Source organism: Macadamia integrifolia, unplaced genomic scaffold, assembly GCF_013358625.1.
Source record: "Macadamia integrifolia cultivar HAES 741 unplaced genomic scaffold, SCU_Mint_v3 scaffold3053, whole genome shotgun sequence".
NCBI lineage: Eukaryota > Viridiplantae > Streptophyta > Magnoliopsida > Proteales > Proteaceae > Macadamia > Macadamia integrifolia.
This window is the reverse complement of record NW_024869164.1, coordinates 10001-16315: the sequence shown is the minus strand read 5'-3', so window position 1 is coordinate 16315 and position 6315 is coordinate 10001.

The following is a 6315-nucleotide window of genomic DNA, read 5'->3' as shown; positions in this document are numbered from 1 at the left end:
ACGTATATTACGTCTTATGCCAAGAGTGAGATTCATGCCAAGGGCCGAATTCTGTCAAAATCCCACTTGTTGGCCAAGTTTTGGGCCTCAGGTGGGCGGACAGGTGGGCGCATCCAACCACTTGAGTGACCCACCCATGTGAATTACTTAGTTATTTAAGAAGTATATATAGCATTTATGATTTTCTTTTCTTTTCTCATTTATGACACTCGGACGTTGCTGAGAAGAGTAAAGAGGAGAGAGAAAAGAAAGGAAAGAAGAGGAGAAGAGAAGGAAGAGGAAGAAGAGATGGATTTCAACGGCGCCGAGGCATGATCTTCCCATTCCGACACCGGAAGAGTGATCTCCAACACTAGATCTACGTTTAGAGGTGAGCAAAGGCTGGGTTCCTTAAACTTTCACCATACCCTAGTAAAACCCTTGATTTGGGTAGGGTTTCTTGAGATCTTGTAAATCCCCCTTGAGATGATGAATCTAAGGTTTAATAGATGATCTATGTGTTGATTTTGAAGGATTTGAAGAAGTATTTACAAGGTTGGAGAAGCATTGTGGATTTGAAATGATTTTGGGGTTTTGAAGGTGTTCTTGAGCAAAGAAGGTAAGATGGCTTTCCATTCCTTAAATCTAACCTAGATCTATGTTAGAACCATCTTATGAGACCTTGAATGTGTGAAGAATGGGTTTGAAAAAACCCTATTTGAATCCCCAAAGGTTGGGAGAAGTTTGGGAAGAAACAGCAGGTTTTCGGCCAAGATCGGTGGGCCAGACCGGTGGGCTATCTGGCCCGCCTGTGGGCACCCGCCTGAGAGGGCAGGGCCTTCGGGCTCAACCAACGGGCCCGACCGACGGGCCGACCGATAGGCCACCCTGCCCACCGGTCTCAACAAGACCCTCGGGCCCAACCGACAGGCCAGACCGGTGGGCTGATCAGTGGGCCGACCTACCCGCCAGTCAGCACCGATGGGTCTGACCGATGGGTCAGACAGGTGGGCTGTCCGACCCACCCGAGAGGCTCCAAATGTGATTCTTATGTCCGATTGGACCCAAATCGGATGTGTGACCTTCTTTTAAGATTCTAAACATGATCTTGTCATTGGATCGTGTTAATCTTGATTCCAAAATGGTAAAATACTAATCCCGCTCACTCATGATAGGTTCACCAAATCCCACGCTTCTCGCACCCGATCTCACCCGTACCGAGCGTGAGTCCTTGTACATTACAGGTAAGTGGGGAGATGACGTTTGGTCTTATGTCAAGGCATTGTCTGGCATTCATTTAATTGTATCTAGTCTAGCCTTGCCATCATGAAAATGCTATGTAGATTAGTCATCCTCACATTGTTATGCATGGATGTTGTGTTTACTTTCTAAATGCCAAGTGATGATATGCTTATATGATGAATGTTGACATCATTGTGCATGATGCATTAATAGACTAGATGCCGTAGTCAACCTGAAAACAAGTGCATTGGTGGCCCATGGTATGGGACGCAGTGGTACTATGCAATCGTACTATTGTCATATAGGAGCATACGGTTTAGGATTATCACCTTCCCGTGCTACGACCCTTCCCAACAGGGGTTAAGGTGTTGGGTTACCATTTGGGGGGAAGCAGTGGTTGCGGTTGTTGGGTCACTGTGGCGGTTAGACATTACGCCAGGCTGGTCATTAGGATAGTCGGCAACCCCGGTGGTATATTCAAGAAGGCCAATCGTACTGCTTTTAAATTGCTGGAGTCAACACCTTTAATTTTCAGTCATTTACTTTATGTTAAGAGCCGATGGGTGGCATGTTTTTATTTTTCTGAGTACTCACGATGGGTCTTCTCCGACAGCCCTATGGGCGTATCACGGGATGGAGTTCGCGGCTCGTACCCAGAGTATACGTGCACTGTGGTTGTAGTAGCACTAAACCAAAGACTTAGTAATGTTGCTTATGTGGATGTGATTAAAAATGTATTGCATAGCATATAGTGCATATGGTTGTGATTTGTTGTGTGGAATGCTGTGTGGTCCATCTTTTCACTTACTGAGCTAGTGAGCTCATCCCACGTGTGCACCTCTTTTAGATGATTTTGCAGGTCATCCATCGGAAGAGCACGGGGCGGGTCCCACGGTTGAGTTCCCTGAAGAGGACTAGTGGGTCCCGGAGGAGTTAGAGCACGGCACTAATTGCTCGTGCGAGAGCTGTGCTGCGGGACCGCAGTTCTGATACCGAGCTGAGCTCCACTTTTGATGCCGAGCTGAGCTCTACCTTGTGATGCCGAGTTGGGCTCAACCTTTGATACCGAGCTGAGCTCTAGGCTTTGATATCGAGCCGAGCTATATACTCTGATTTTTTATGATTTCCTTTATGTACTTGATATGTGAATTGTACTCTTATTGTGTAAATATCATGTCTTCGGGCCCACATGTAATTAACTATTGTATCACAATTCGGGTATCAAGTATTATGGGAATATTCACAGGTAAACCAAGTCTTCCGCTGAACTGATGAGTTCTTTCTTAGTTGTGTGTATGCTGTGGTGGACTACTGTATCAGATGATCCTGGCAGGTTTGGGTTAACCGGTGTTAACCCGATCACTGGCTCTGTTCTGTGTGAACGGGGTGTGACAACTTCCCTCTAGGATTGCCACTTTCTTCAAACTGTAACTCAATGATGAGTTCTTCAAAAGTGGGAGGGACTGATGCAGAGGAGGTCTTGGAGGAGTTCCTATATCGTTTGGACCGGCAGAACCCACACGGTCTGCTCCCGGAATTTCAAGCATTTTCAGTAATACTGTTGGAACCACATCTTTTACCATGGAAGCCGTAACCCAATTCGAAAATAGCGGGCAAAGCTCTAGAGGTGGAACATGCACAATATTTTTTCAAGATCCGTTTGGGCTTTCAACAGAGCCCATGAAGTTTGTTCACAGAATTTAGGATTTTTCTAGTTTTTTATTATGTTTACGTTTTTACCCTAGTTTCTTGTTTTTTGCATTTTTAACCTTTCTTAGAAATTTACTAACTATATAAGGTCACTTTGGCTCATTTTTAAGACACTTCGGTTTTTTAATTAAAAGTAGATGTTTGCTCTTCTTCCTCTCTAGAATTAGGGTTTTATCTGCCTTGTGAATTTGAGGGTTCATCCGTGTTACAATGATACCTAAGCCTTTGCATTTTCACTGCATCACTAATTAAATTAGATCAGAATGCAATCTATTCTCGGTTAAGGAATGACGTCTTAGAATGTATGAAATGACTATGGTAATTTATGAAAATTTCTATGTGAAATGCTCGCATTTATTGTACTAAGTTTGAAACCTTAGCGCCAAGTTCCAAAGAAGAACATTGTGCTTAAACAAATAAATTCAAACAGTGGCAAATATGAGGAAAGAATGACAACTAAAAGTTAGCTCGTGAGGGTGTGGTCCTGAACCGGCGGATCCAGATATCAAAGTCCATCTAACCTTGATTTGGGTATGGTTTGGCACCATAGAGGAGGATGTTTGAATCGTGGTGTTTGTTTCAAAGTGGAGGGAACATTATCAAGAGCCATATAGTTTGTCCTAATTCAAGTTCAGTGTCTGGGTCAAAGTATAGATCCACCTATGATTTTGAGTATTGAGCATCATGCCATTTTGAACGAGTTCCAATAGCGTAGAGAACGATATTCTCCAAGTAAAAGTTTTTTCTCCATAATCTTGACGACTGGATCAATCTGTGGTGAACTCATGGTGAATGGTATTCTTTCCTACCGACTAGGTTCCCAAACACACCCACATATGGGAGTTCATGTAGGTCTAGGAGATATGAACGATTATATATGTTATAATAAAACCGGGTCAATGCCACATTTGCATGCAGTCAAATTAAATAAAACTTCCGTGCGCTGGTCCTTTAGCTACGCCATGTGTTGTGGTGGGACAATGTACATGATGTGAGTGTGTGTGTATATGATGGCATGGTGGCATGATGATTATTAATACACAACTAAGTCATACATATGATGTAACAAATAAAGTCTTATAATGATTTGTTATCTTTTCTTTTCTTTCTTTTTTTTTTTTTTTTTTTTATATGTTACAATTTTATTCAATTCTTTCGCTTATAATCATGTGGGACCCACCTCCTCCTTCAATTCTTTCGGCTAGAGAAAGACGTCTGTCTCCGGATGACATAATATAGGTTCTTCCAATCTTCTCTCATACCTGATTTCATCTCAACAATTTCACAGTTAAACATAGGGGTAAGGAGGATAGGAGTTGGATACTTCTTAATTAAAATTTTAAGGGTAATGGACACTTAATAACACAAAACATCTCTTCTGGGTTTTTGGGTTTTGAGTTTTCAGAGCCCAATGTCTTAGAGGAAGTATCATTCCCCTCCCTTGAACTATGGTGAAATATCAAGTTCCCACAAGAAAGAAAAAATCATTTCTTTGCCTAAGCATCACATAAAGAATAAATGCCAGAGAAAAGGGTGGGGTGGGTTGCCGGGGGAGGAGAGAGTGAAAGTGGAAGAGGGGGGTGTTGTAGGTCAGGGTGGATTTTACGGGCAAGGTGAGAGAGCTCGGGAGGGGGGGGGGAATGGTGTAGTCTTTGTGGAGAAAAAAGAAGACGAGGAGGAGGAGGTGAGACCCACATAATGTGATTAAAACAAAACAATTAAAAAAATGTAAAAAACACACAAAAAAGAAAAAAAAATGAAGTGACATTGGGTTATTTTAGGAAGTTTTGTTTTGTTTTCTTTTTATATGAACAATAAGTGATTTTGGGGATTAAATACATTTTTTCAATTTTAAATTAATTGATTAAAAATATTTTTAAATTTATTTATTTTGTACTTAATTTTCTTATCTTGAGGATTTAGGTAATTTCCTCTAAAGAAAATTTGACATTTCAAGTGAAACCTCTATGTAAAGACAATGAATTATCATGATCCTCTTAAGAACTGGTCTAGGAATTAAGATTGCATCCTCATGGAAGATTTCTTTGTTGTGCATTTTAATTAACAATTAAGAGACAATGGGCTGAAGAAACTTTTTTGTTGATCGCTCTTTATCTCTTTAGTAGTTTAAATAAAAATAAGTTAATTCTACTAAGAAAAAAAATTCCTTAATTAAATTAATTTAAGGAAGAATTATTTAGATCCACGAGATAAGAAACGCAATTACAAAATAAGTAGATTTTAAATTAATTTTACATACATGAGAATAGATTTAAAAAAAAAATTACTTAATTCCCAAATCGTTTATTGTTTGTCCTGCCCAAGATAAAAGTAGAATTTAATTTCGTAAGATACCATTTTACTTCCCCTCTATCCAAAAGGCTAAAAGTTAAGTCTTATAAGTTGACCGTTCTTATCTCTCATGGTCTAAATCCTAACGAAAAACAGGTTGAGCCTTGCAATGAAGGTTTCCATCCATTGTCGCTGAGGAACTGCGAGTGGTGCCAAAACTCTCCATCATCCAAATCCTCAAGCCATTCGAACTCCTTGAAATAGCAGAGAGGAAGATTGGGGGGAAGATACAAAACAGAGAAGAGCGATGAACCACAAAATAGGTGAGGCTGGAGCGACAAGATTTTGAAAGGGCCGAGTGATAGCGGTTGTTGCGTCAAGAAGGTTTAATAATAAGTTGGGTTTGCTAGATTTGCAATCTTAGGCCCCTCCAACAGAATGTGACCCCTTCTTTCAAGTAACCCTAGAGAGATTAAATAGTTCAAAATTTAAACAATCAATAAAGAATAGAACGAAAAAACAGTAGGATACCCTAAGAAGACATGCAAGTATGCAACAACTAGCTAGCTGGATCCCGGCCTTCCCCCTCTTTCTCTCTCTTAATCGCAATGACTGTGAAACGTGAAACAGTAGATAGAGAGAGAGACTAGAGTGGTTAGAGACTGGGGGTAGACATTTGACTCGGCCGCCGGCCTGCCTCTGGGAAGGTGGAGCTGATAGCGCAGATGCAATTGATTAGCAGGGAGGGTGATGGTGTAGGTCATGGGCACGGCACACCGGAGTTGGGATAGGAGAGATGACGCCATCCGTGATTGATGAGCGAAGAAGGAGAGAAGGGTGAGAGACGACTCACATTGGTAACCGGTTGTGTCTGTTACCTTCACAATTGAAGGTTGAAATGTCGTTGTCAGCCATAACTTCAGCCTAATGGATAAAAGTGATGTAAAGGTATTTTAGAAAGTTAAATTTTACTTCTATCTTGGGTGGGTCGAACATTAAAGCTGTGTGTTTGGTAGTCAAGGAAAAAAAAAAAAAAGAGTACAATTTTTGTACTTTTTTCTTTTGGTTAAGAATTTTTCTTTGCACTTAATA